Source organism: Aplidium turbinatum, chromosome 1 (genome assembly GCF_918807975.1).
Source record: "Aplidium turbinatum chromosome 1, kaAplTurb1.1, whole genome shotgun sequence".
Taxonomy (NCBI): Eukaryota; Metazoa; Chordata; class Ascidiacea; order Aplousobranchia; family Polyclinidae; genus Aplidium; species Aplidium turbinatum.
The window spans coordinates 5,711,436-5,723,827 of record NC_137472.1 but is presented as its reverse complement, the minus strand read 5'-3'; the positions used below and the strand labels follow the sequence as shown (position 1 = coordinate 5,723,827).

The following is a 12,392-nucleotide window of genomic DNA, read 5'->3' as shown; positions in this document are numbered from 1 at the left end:
GGTGCTCACTGCTCGGTCTCAGTGGGCATTCGAGTTTCGAGTAACAAGAAAACGTAAACAGTAAGTCAGCTGCAATTTTAATGTCTCTTTTTGTGAAACCGCTAATCCAACAGCTGCTATTATGTTCGCATCTGTGTGAAGAAAACAAAACCAAAAGGAAGTACCCGTTGCTTTATCTGCAGCCTTTTAATTACCGTGCTCATCCAGTTTCATGCAAAGCGCTGAAACACAATGAGCCCGCTCCAACGCAATGCGGAGTGTGTGTGCTAGTGTATTATATCAGATAGCTTTGCGTGCGAATCTTACATCGTGCTTTACTTCTGAAATCTTCGATGCTAAAAACCTATAGGTATTTTACTGGTTGGAAAATCTGGCATAGTTACATTATGTTACAATGTAAACAATGACTGAAATTTTCAGTAAATAATGACGGTTTACATTGTTGTGCAATGCAGAAATGACTAATTACATCGGCCTGATATCAATGGTTTCTATCGTTTTCACTATCAAATTTAAACAAAAATTGCATTTGCTTTTCACAAGCCAATGCTTTCCGAAACTCATAATTTCTAGTTTTTATGGAAACAAGCATCCTTTATCAATAGTACCTACATAATTGCCTTTTTTGTTTGTGTTGTTTTGCCTTACAAGCGCATGTAAATATTTCGATGTGAGAAGAGCAGCCTACTATTGAAATTATATGAAATTTCTCATTTGCAAACTTGTTGATGTTTAAATTATTGATTTTCACGACAGCGTCTAACAAAGAAGCAAAAGCCATTCCAGTTGCACTGTAGCACGTTTATGACTAACCATGTGGGATACTCACTAAAATACAATTAAATAGCGCAGGTTTCATTACTTCTTTTATTGTAGATTTCTATCAGACAGTTTAATTGCACCGTCGTCGTAAGTAACAACGACAACACAAAATAAATAAAAAGAAAATATAGTTGGACAGAAACTATTACTTGAAAGAAGTGGTCAAACAATGAGTACAAGGCAAAGCAGCCATTATCCCAGACAGCAAAATTCGTCCTTTACGTTGATTTAACGTCTTTAGACGTTAAAAAATGTAAAAATGACAGAGTTTTCTTTCTAGGAATAGTTTCTAACAAGAACAAAGAAATTGTCATATGGTTTCAACAAAAGAAGTGATTTCAGCGTACACATGGAGCTAACAAAAAACATTTAGTTTGTAGGCTACCCGATTATTACCCTTCTTCAATTTCTTCAAACCTTTAGATACCGCACAGGATTGATAGAATAAAGCTGTCACCGTTTATTAGCTACGGTATGTTGTAAAGAAGTAATTTTTCTGAACTATAGATAGAAGCAAAACAAATCAATTGGGTTTGCATGACGCTATTGAAACCCAATTACCCTTCGGTCTATCATCTGTGTGAGGTGTAATCTGTGTATTGTAGTCTCCTGTTATTGCATAAAGCTGAAAATTAAGTTTTGTTGGTTACTTGGAAGAGAAATTATTTTGTTGTACCATAGAAAATTGATAGACAACAACGTAATTGGGTTGAAAAACACTAATCAATCTCAATTATGACAGCGTGGTCCAACTGCAGGCTCGCGAGCCAAATTTGGCCCGCAAGCTGCGTTTTTTTTGGGCCCTCGAACTGATAGCTTTGCTTCAATCTAGCAATATCACTTCAATTTTTGTTTCTTTGTTTTTGTAATTGACAAAAAACTTTGTGAACGATCCTTTGTGATGCATAACAATGTTTTTACAACAATGTTAATGCAGTTACTCGCCTTGTTGTCCTAGCCCAGGGGTCACCAACCTTTTTTGCATGCGGGCCACTTTGGCATTAAGGAGAGCTGTGGCGGGCCGCACTAATAAAATGTTAAGTAGGTTGACTCTTATGCTAGAAAAGAACGCATTTCGTACCCAGTATCCAGCGTTACATGTTGTTCATATTTATGTTAGAATAGCCTACCGTAGCAACAAAATTAATCGAACAACGCTACTGCCAGGCCAAGCTCCTTTTACAACACGTTTGACTTCTTTAACAATGCCTAATAAACGAGGCCACTTGTTTTGTGCACTTATAGCGAGGCGAGCGGTTTCATCAGAATATTCATCGCCAAGCAAGAGTGGTGTTGTTACTTCGCTTCGCAAAAGATATCTTGCAATTAACAGTTTCAGTAAACAAGGAAATGTTTGACACATCGCAATACAGGCAACAATAGTGACCTGTAAACATATCAGCGAAAAATAGGCTCCAATAAGAGGGAAAAAGAAACCAGGTACCATGAAACAAACGCTTGGGGAAATCACCGAAAAATCGTAATTCTATCGTAATTCATGAACAGTCTTCCCTCTAAAAAAGCAATGAGTTGGTTTTTCATCCTTTTTGTGAGAGTCTATAAAACCGTCTTTCTTATATTATAGACAACTGTCACTTGCGGTCCTTATCAGTGTGGCAAGAATTTGTTGATTAACAACGTTTTGCAGTACTTGCTTCGGCAGTAGGCTACATATACTACTGTATAATTGGAACGATACGGAGAAGATTAGCATGGCTCCTGCGCAAGGATGACACGCAAAATCGTGAAGCGTTCCAATTTTCTTAAAAAAAAAAAACGTTTTGCAGTACTAAGCTAAATTTTTTCATAATACAATCAGAAAAAGTCTCTAAATTTATATATAATATTTTGCCAATTTAAATTTATATGTAATATTTTGCCAATTTATTATAAATTGAGTTGGCACACCGACCTATTTTGCCCACAAAAACTTGCATATAGAGAACACTGCTCGTGAAACACAATAACGGTGAAACTCGCACTAGTGTTTGCATGACATTTGCAAACTTAAAATCAGCAACCCTATGCTCACAGACAATTTCGAAATTCGAAAACAGACGTTTTAATCAACCACTGGGACAGTGACAGTGTGGCTGTACATCCCATTGGAATAACTTTAAGCAACCCCCACCTAGAACAACAATCTGATTGGTCGGTCGGTGGAATTGTATGCAATGCGAAAATATGCTTTCCGGAAGGTATTTTTTGCCTTCGTGCTCTTTAACTCCTCAAGAAAAGTATTTTTGGTTATACTTGTACGCTGATACCTTCCGCGGGCCGCAGCGATACAGCGTGGCGGGCCGCATGCGGCCCGCGGGCCGCCATTTGGTGACCCCTGTCCTAGCCTAAAACTTACCAGTTTCGCAAAACCTAAGTGTCAAGATAATGAGTAGACTACTTGTAAAAAAAAAGAAAGGTGGAAGAAAGATCATTTTAAAACAAATAGGAAGAAGATTATTTATTTGCAGAAAATTCAGGAAAACCACTCTGTCTAGTTTGCCAAAAAACAGTTTCAGCTGCTAAGTATAACATCAAGCGCCATTATGAGTCTTTTCACAAAAATAAGTATAAACTGACAACATCCAAAGTGGCTCTCTGTGGCCTTTGGCCATGCGATTAGGGGGGCCAGATCAGGCCTGGGGATCAAAGTGTTAAACGTAGTAGCATATTTTGGGTGTAGTGTAGAGTATTTTAGCATTTTTGTTTGTGCTGTATTTTGTGTGCGGCATCACGCTGGTCAGATAAATGAAGCGTGAACTCTGCGCTGACCTGATTGACCGCTGAACTCTGACGCTGACCTCATTTACTGGTATCTCTGTGCGGTCGGGTGTAGCGAGGGTTGACAGATGACCAACAGCATGCCTCAGAACTGTTTGGTTAAACGAAAGCGTTGTTTGTATGTTGTAAATTCTTTTCGCTGACCAAGTTTTTATGTGCTGTAGGCTACTTGTTTTGTTGAGTTTAGTGGCAATGGCAGTGCTAGAGGTAGTCATGATGCAGAGAAAAGCACGATTTAAAATGAAGTTACAGTATGTTATTTGTTTATTTCACAGCAAAACTTTGTATGAAACCTGTTGTAGTGGTATTGTTTTGTTTGTCGCTGTGACTTCATCGTGGATTATTATTAACAACTAGTGAACTAAGTTGTTCACACATGAATTTCCCCTTGACGTAAAATAATGGAATCAACTACGTAATTGCGTTACTTTGGACGATCTGCACCTTGGACACGAAATAGTTTGGTAATGGTAAGTAACATTGTGACTTTATTCTAGTACCGTACTATAATTGTCAAACTAATTAAACCAAAATTATTGACTTTTCTGTCTATCTAGTATTTTGTGTATACCGTATATGCTATAACACCAGTATAAATTGCAACAACAAAAAACATGTAGGTTGCACAGTAGCAGATTATATATTCTGTAATCTGTGTATTTTTTGTTTACACTGTTTTTGGCCTAACCTTGACAGCATTTGGTTTTATAAGTTGTGACAAAAAACATTTCGTTCAATGAAAATTCCAGGTCTAGAAATCAGTCTTTGTTACGTTAATTCAACATTCACAAACGTTGATTTAATGTAGAAACGTCTGGCTTTTCAATTGAGTTTTCATACAAAGACAGTATCGTATCATGGTTTTACATTCAATATACGCTCTGCATCATATACGACAAAGTATCTACATTGCTATATCATTGACAGTTGATCGTTGAGGCAGCTCGGATCTTGAAGAGGAACGAAGTAAGCTGCCAAGAGGTGTCCCTTGCCAACCAACGAGTGTTGGAGGTTTTGAATAAAAAATCAATAATTTCCTAAATGAACTGGCTAAAATAATTGGCCTTAGTGGTAAGTTAAAAACAGTATATAATATATGGTTTGAAGGTATTGAAATAGAGCAGCCATATATTACAGTTACCTGGACCTTTTGGTGAGATAGCCCAATGTCTAGTCTCTAGTTTTATCATTTGACCAGCAATAATGCATTTACTGTTGCGTAAGAAGCAGGTAAACCACGAACCCATACCGGTAATTTTTTATTTAATTTGATTAAATAGGTGAAGCAACTTACATTGCATAGAATTGTCTGATAATATTCTATTGTGAAATATTTAGCGTGAGAATATTTAATATTTTCTGGCCACTTGTCATGTCTTGCACGATAGTTTTGTTGTGTCTACTGTCCTAAGTACATATCAAAGCCAAGAGAAAGTAACTGGCCACTCTCCTTTGGTTAGTGCCGAAGGCCTAGTGTGATGACAACCTTATCTTCTCATTCCCGAAACTTAGTAACTGAGTTTGGCACCACATTTACCTTATCTATTATGCACAGCTCATAGTTATTTTGTATTTGCAGATCGCTGGAGAGCTCTGCTGTGCTTACCACTTGTATTCAAAGAGCGAATGCAGCACTTTGTGATAATTGGCGCAGTAAGTCATCGGTCTACCGCTAGCTACATTTGATTACAATTACGTTTTTTACTTAAACGGTTTGATGCTGTTACCTCGCAGTGTCCATATGCATGTAAGCACTATGTAAGGTAGGAGCAGTAGCGTAGCCAGGAATTTTGAAAAGGGGGGGTTTTGACAACCCAGCGGCGGGGGGTCTGGGGGGCCTCCCCCAGAAAATTTTGAAAAATTACTTTGAATTTGGTGCATTCTGAGAGCATTTTCAACAAAAATGTGGGTATGAATATTCCTGTAAAATGGTGCTGTCCGGTGGCATAGCAAAAGGATAAGATAATGTTTTCTTCGGCATTTTTCGGAAATAAAGCTAAGTCTCTGTGTTTTCTTGTTGCTAATTCCTGGCTGAGATGTTTGCTATTGGCAAAACTCGCTCTTTTAATGCAGTTTTGTTTAAAATTAGGCAATTTTTTTTAGACTGAAAGCATCATTCTCAATATCGTGACGTCACACGCGTGCCAAAGGGGGGGGGTTTGTAACCCCCAAACCCCCCCCTTGGCTACGCCACTGGGTAAGAGGCACTGCTTTACCTATTAGAATGTATCAAAATAAAAACAAAATAGAAAAATGATGATCATCGTAGAATGTGGATGACTGTCTTGCAAAACATTAGGGAAAGTTATATCTCATTTTATATCCCGCATTCAGATTAAGCGCTTGCTTGATGAAAGAAAATTCGTCGGAAAAATGCCTCACAACTCATTACTCACACCTAGTGGTCAAAAATCATAAACCTTATATCAGCGGAATGCCAACTCTATTTTCTTCGCAATAGTGCACTCTCCAAGACAGGGCGTTAAAAAAGAGGTGAAATCACGGGCTCTGGGTCCACTGATGTCACAAATGAAAGAGAGATAAACTTTTTTTCCAGTATTTTTGCTCATGAAAATGCGCTTGGTTTTTATCAGGGCTCTGGAATAGGAGTTTTAAAAAAAAGGCCGACTGCAACTCCGGCTGCATAATAAACGAGAAACAAAAAAAATTTGTTTGCAATTTTAAACTGCTTGCAATGAGATAAATAAGACCAAGCTTCTATTACTTACAACAACACAACTTTAATGCACAACGTTTCAGAAAACCACAGATTATATTATTCTTTTTGAATAATCCAAAAACCAATCTGGCGGCCCTAAAAAACCTTACAACGCTGAAGCCGGAGTCAGCCAGTTATAAATCGAGGGGTCGAAGTCGTATATTTTTCGCCTAACTCCACAGCTCTCGTTTTGACACATTAAAGCTTTGGATGTTTTAAAACAATTTTGTTTGAGCAAATGAAATTTCAAGAAACGTGGTGAGAAGCAAAACTAAATAAAAGAATTGAAACTGAAACGAACCAATAATTTAAAGTAGCTTTAAGATTATTTAAAAAAAAGCAATTTATTTTTATGTTTTTTTATTTCTTTGTCTTAGTTTCGTTTCGAAATCCGGCAATGTTGCAATTCGAAGTGTTCGGTTTGCCCTATTTTCGAGAAACGTAAGTGCGTTTGAAAACAAAACCGTGTCATGACGAATTTTTGTTTTGTTTTCTATGCACAAATTCTGCAAAAAAGTCAAAGTGTTCATGTTAAAGGAGTTTTTTTAACCATAAATAGACATAACTAAGCAACGAGACAACATTTAACATTGTGAAAACAAAAACGACATAACAATCGTTCTCGGCTATGTAATATGCATCTAGTAGTCTTTAGCAAGCCTTTAAAACACCTTATACCTTAAATAAGAAAATACTAAAGATTAGACAAAAATATACAGGATAACAACGAAACTATAGTCTAATCTAAACAATTGAGAAACTGCTTTATCTTGCACACATACAAAATGAGAACTAAAGCTACAGCTCTTAAAAAAAAACGTTTTGTTTTGCCTAATTTAAGATGAAATTAAAAATGAAATGCAGATGAGATGATCAAAATTGAATTGAAATTTGAATTCTATTCAATAAATATTCTATTATTAATCAGATCATAAACAGTCTGTTATTTTTTGAGGGTCGCATTTCGCTGCTGAATACTTCATTGGCCTGTCATTTTTACATTGGTACGAAATTATTACATTGCCAATAATTCTGTATAGCTTATTTGTGTGCCATAGAGATGGTAGTGTGCCACAACAACAGAATTCGTTAGCATCATATAAATCTATACCTTTTCAAGTATAATCAGTTTTACCATAGGCCTATAACTCTTATAAGGTTGGATCAATGCTCATATTACATATTGTTTTATAGGATGACAGTTTCAGCTTGACAAAAGTCACAACTCCTTATCCGGATCTCCAGTCAAGCACATCCGAGGGATTTTCTCTTTACGTACACAAGCAACTGCAGGCGGAGTGGCCGAGTGGTTAGCGCGTTGGGCTCACAGTCGAGAGCCTGCATGTTCGACTCCAGCCACCCGCACTTGCTGTTGTTTCTCTGGGCAAGAAACTTTACGATAATTGCCTCTACCCAGTGATCGATTTCGAGTAATGGGTAGTACCAAATTTCAGTAATAAGTAGAGTAGACAACCGGAAACAGACATTGCCGTCGGCTGCAGCGTGGGTCAGGTGTACGTCGGAAGGCGTAGACCGATGCATAGCGCTCAAGTCCGCTTTCCCGCAATGCAGGATAAAGATAATAAAACAAACAAAAAAACAAACAACTGCTATGCCACATCGAAGAGCCTGAAACCGCACTGCTTCTGTACACATATTGGATATTGTTCCGGCGGGTCGATTGCCCTCTTGATTAGAATTGAAATTGTGATGAATTTGTAACTTGGCTGGTTGAATTAAGCAACGTTGAATTTGCGTTCTTTCACTGTTATACGTGACGTGGCCAGCCTTCTGACCAAGACGTTTAATTTCTGATTGTCGCATTTGCCGCGTGCCGGGAGCCGTGGTTTCTGGAGAGTATTTGCCTGCCTTTGTGTTGAGTTTCATTTCATTATCGAAAAAAGCAAGCTAGAGAAATGAATGTGTACCACGGATTTAAGTTGTCGTGTTAAAGCCATTGTAAGTTTATACAAAATCAGGTTTTTATCCCAACTCGCTCTCAATAAATCAAAAAACAACATGAAACAATTGCAAGTATGATTGAGGCAGACCGAGGAAGGATTGTAGGTAGGCAGTGAGCACCTACTCTTGTAACCAAAAATAAAAACCTGATAATTGGACAACTGAAGTAAAGAACTATAAAGTATCTAAATAACGAAATAAAAGAATTAAAAGAACTAACAAAATTGACAGAATTGAAAGAACAAGAACTAAAGGACTAACTTAAAGACTAACAAATTTAAATTTCAACCAAGGAAGACTTCTGAAGGGGTGGTCAGCACATCCCTGCAACGAAAGGACTTTAATATAACCGTACTTTAATTGTGTTGTAAACTGGAACTCTATTGTACCGGAGCCTAATTGTGTATAATAACTTGTGTAAAATACTGTATTGTTTGTCAAAAGGCTTGCTCCACCGTAACTCAGAGAGCGGTAAGTTACTAATTAATGTTGGTTACGCTGTCCATTACGTTACGTGTGTCGATATTACTGTGTGTAGGCTGTAGTATACAGTAGTGTAATTTCTTAAATTGATAAATGGAAGGTGACGGTGGCCATCCGGTGTCTCGTACGCTTCCCGTTGGCAGTGGGACAGGGGGCGCTGCGTCTGGGGGCGGTGCGGCGGAACACCCGGGCGTTGGGCAGGTGTATCCTCAGGGGGTTCATGGCAGCCTTACCCATGCTGATTTCACTGCAGAAGCTGTGCTCAGGGACGTCAGACACAAAAAAAGAGAGGTGCTGCAGGGGGTTGGAGAATTAAGGAGAGGTCTCCCCATGGTACATGATGAAGCGTTGCTAGAGCGGGCCTTGGTTGATATGGCGGAGTTAGAGGGCAACTTTGGAGAACTGTTAGAACTTGCGAATAAACTAAAGGATAGCACTATGATATCTGAAGCTACAGAACAGGTCAGGTTAGAGATTGAGGAATTGAAACGTACTATAAAACAGAAGCAAATCTCCAAGGTAGATACAAAATTAGGTACAATAAAAGGAAAATCAACCACCAGTGCCTCGAGTAGTCGCTCGCGCCGTTCAAAAGAAGAAGAGATTGAAATCCGGCTCGAAATGGAGAAGTTGCGGTGGGAAAAACAGATGCGGGTGACCAAAGCCAAAGCAGAAGAAGCCAAAGCCAAGGCCGAAGCAGAGGAAGCCAAAGCCAAGGCCGAAGCAGAGGAAGCCGAAGCCAGAGCCGAAATTGAAATGCAGATCAAGGCAGCCGAACTGAGAGCAAGGCAAAGTAAGCTTGACTTGTTTTCACAATGTGGATCGGACCAAGGGTCGGAGCGCGGGCAACGACGGCCTACGGCCAGTAGTCTCGGAGTCACCGACTACATCCCCACAGCGATAGAAAAGGTCCAGAGGTGGGACGCTGACATTGTCAATCCGCCTGGGAGATCCCATGACATTCATGGGGCCGCTAGCATAGATGCCCAACCTAAACAGAGCCAGGCTAAGCAGGAGAATTTAAGGGGGTTGGAGAATTAAGGAGAGGTCTCCCCATGGTACATGATGAAGCGTTGCTAGAGCGGGCCTTGGTTGATATGGCGGAGTTAGAGGGCAACTTTGGAGAACTGTTAGAACTTGCGAATAAACTAAAGGATAGCACTATTGAAGGGGTGGTCAGCACATCCCTGCAACGAAAGGACTTTAATATAACCGTACTTTAATTGTGTTGTAAACTGGAACTCTATTGTACCGGAGCCTAATTGTGTATAATAACTTGTGTAAAATACTGTATTGTTTGTCAAAAGGCTTGCTCCACCGTAACTCAGAGAGCGGTAAGTTACTAATTAATGTTGGTTACGCTGTCCATTACGTTACGTGTGTCGATATTACTGTGTGTAGGCTGTAGTATACAGTAGTGTAATTTCTTAAATTGATAAATGGAAGGTGACGGTGGCCATCCGGTGTCTCGTACGCTTCCCGTTGGCAGTGGGACAGGGGGCGCTGCGTCTGGGGGCGGTGCGGCGGAACACCCGGGCGTTGGGCAGGTGTATCCTCAGGGGGTTCATGGCAGCCTTACCCATGCTGATTTCACTGCAGAAGCTGTGCTCAGGGACGTCAGACACAAAAAAAGAGAGGTGCTGCAGGGGGTTGGAGAATTAAGGAGAGGTCTCCCCATGGTACATGATGAAGCGTTGCTAGAGCGGGCCTTGGTTGATATGGCGGAGTTAGAGGGCAACTTTGGAGAACTGTTAGAACTTGCGAATAAACTAAAGGATAGCACTATGATATCTGAAGCTACAGAACAGGTCAGGTTAGAGATTGAGGAATTGAAACGTACTATAAAACAGAAGCAAATCTCCAAGGTAGATACAAAATTAGGTACAATAAAAGGAAAATCAACCACCAGTGCCTCGAGTAGTCGCTCGCGCCGTTCAAAAGAAGAAGAGATTGAAATCCGGCTCGAAATGGAGAAGTTGCGGTGGGAAAAACAGATGCGGGTGACCAAAGCCAAAGCAGAAGAAGCCAAAGCCAAGGCCGAAGCAGAGGAAGCCAAAGCCAAGGCCGAAGCAGAGGAAGCCGAAGCCAGAGCCGAAATTGAAATGCAGATCAAGGCAGCCGAACTGAGAGCAAGGCAAAGTAAGCTTGACTTGTTTTCACAATGTGGATCGGACCAAGGGTCGGAGCGCGGGCAACGACGGCCTACGGCCAGTAGTCTCGGAGTCACCGACTACATCCCCACAGCGATAGAAAAGGTCCAGAGGTGGGACGCTGACATTGTCAATCCGCCTGGGAGATCCCATGACATTCATGGGGCCGCTAGCATAGATGCCCAACCTAAACAGAGCCAGGCTAAGCAGGAGAATTTAAGGGGGTTGGAGAATTAAGGAGAGGTCTCCCCATGGTACATGATGAAGCGTTGCTAGAGCGGGCCTTGGTTGATATGGCGGAGTTAGAGGGCAACTTTGGAGAACTGTTAGAACTTGCGAATAAACTAAAGGATAGCACTATGATATCTGAAGCTACAGAACAGGTCAGGTTAGAGATTGAGGAATTGAAACGTACTATAAAACAGAAGCAAATCTCCAAGGTAGATACAAAATTAGGTACAATAAAAGGAAAATCAACCACCAGTGCCTCGAGTAGTCGCTCGCGCCGTTCAAAAGAAGAAGAGATTGAAATCCGGCTCGAAATGGAGAAGTTGCGGTGGGAAAAACAGATGCGGGTGACCAAAGCCAAAGCAGAAGAAGCCAAAGCCAAGGCCGAAGCAGAGGAAGCCAAAGCCAAGGCCGAAGCAGAGGAAGCCGAAGCCAGAGCCGAAATTGAAATGCAGATCAAGGCAGCCGAACTGAGAGCAAGGCAAAGTAAGCTTGACTTGTTTTCACAATGTGGATCGGACCAAGGGTCGGAGCGCGGGCAACGACGGCCTACGGCCAGTAGTCTCGGAGTCACCGACTACATCCCCACAGCGATAGAAAAGGTCCAGAGGTGGGACGCTGACATTGTCAATCCGCCTGGGAGATCCCATGACATTCATGGGGCCGCTAGCATAGATGCCCAACCTAAACAGAGCCAGGCTAAGCAGGAGAATTTAATGGAACCGCCACATAGAGAAACTCCCCTAAGAAAGCTCTTTCCAGGAAACGCCCTCACAAACAAGTATAGAACGTGGACTAAAGATAATTTTTTGGCAAAACCGCCCGGGGGGACCCATGGGGCCGCTGAAAGAGAACCTCATTATGATTATCAACGTGATTTTTATAGAGAGAAGGTTGTGAAACCGTCACAAACATGCCCCTTAACTGTAAGGAAAGATCTTAAAGGTGAAAGATGTAATTCACCACTAGTTAAAGATGATGGCCGTGAAACTAGACATGTTATGACATCCCCGCCAGGGCTTAATGCAAACAGAGGTGCTGAGGATCAACAAAACTGGTTCTATAAATATCATAATTGTCGTACTTTCTATGACAGGGCCACATTGATCAACTATGACGGCAACAACATGCCATTTATATTTTTTAAAAACCGTATCGAATCACTAATGGAGAGTTGCCCATTTGAGGGAAATCGGCTAACTTTGCTACAGGCAGCCTGCGTACGTAGCGCCGCGCAAACCATTTCAAAC

At 40.7% G+C, this 12,392-nt stretch overlaps 1 non-coding gene across 1 annotated transcript; it reads left to right on the top strand.

Annotated features, from left to right (window-relative positions):
• The first annotated feature begins 2,484 nt into the window (after positions 1–2,484).
• Positions 2,485–2,586, top strand: LOC145784767 (U6 spliceosomal RNA). Its single transcript, XR_014291042.1, has one exon. It is a non-coding gene; the product is annotated as a U6 spliceosomal RNA (small nuclear RNA).
• Positions 2,587–12,392: the final 9,806 nt, after the last annotated feature.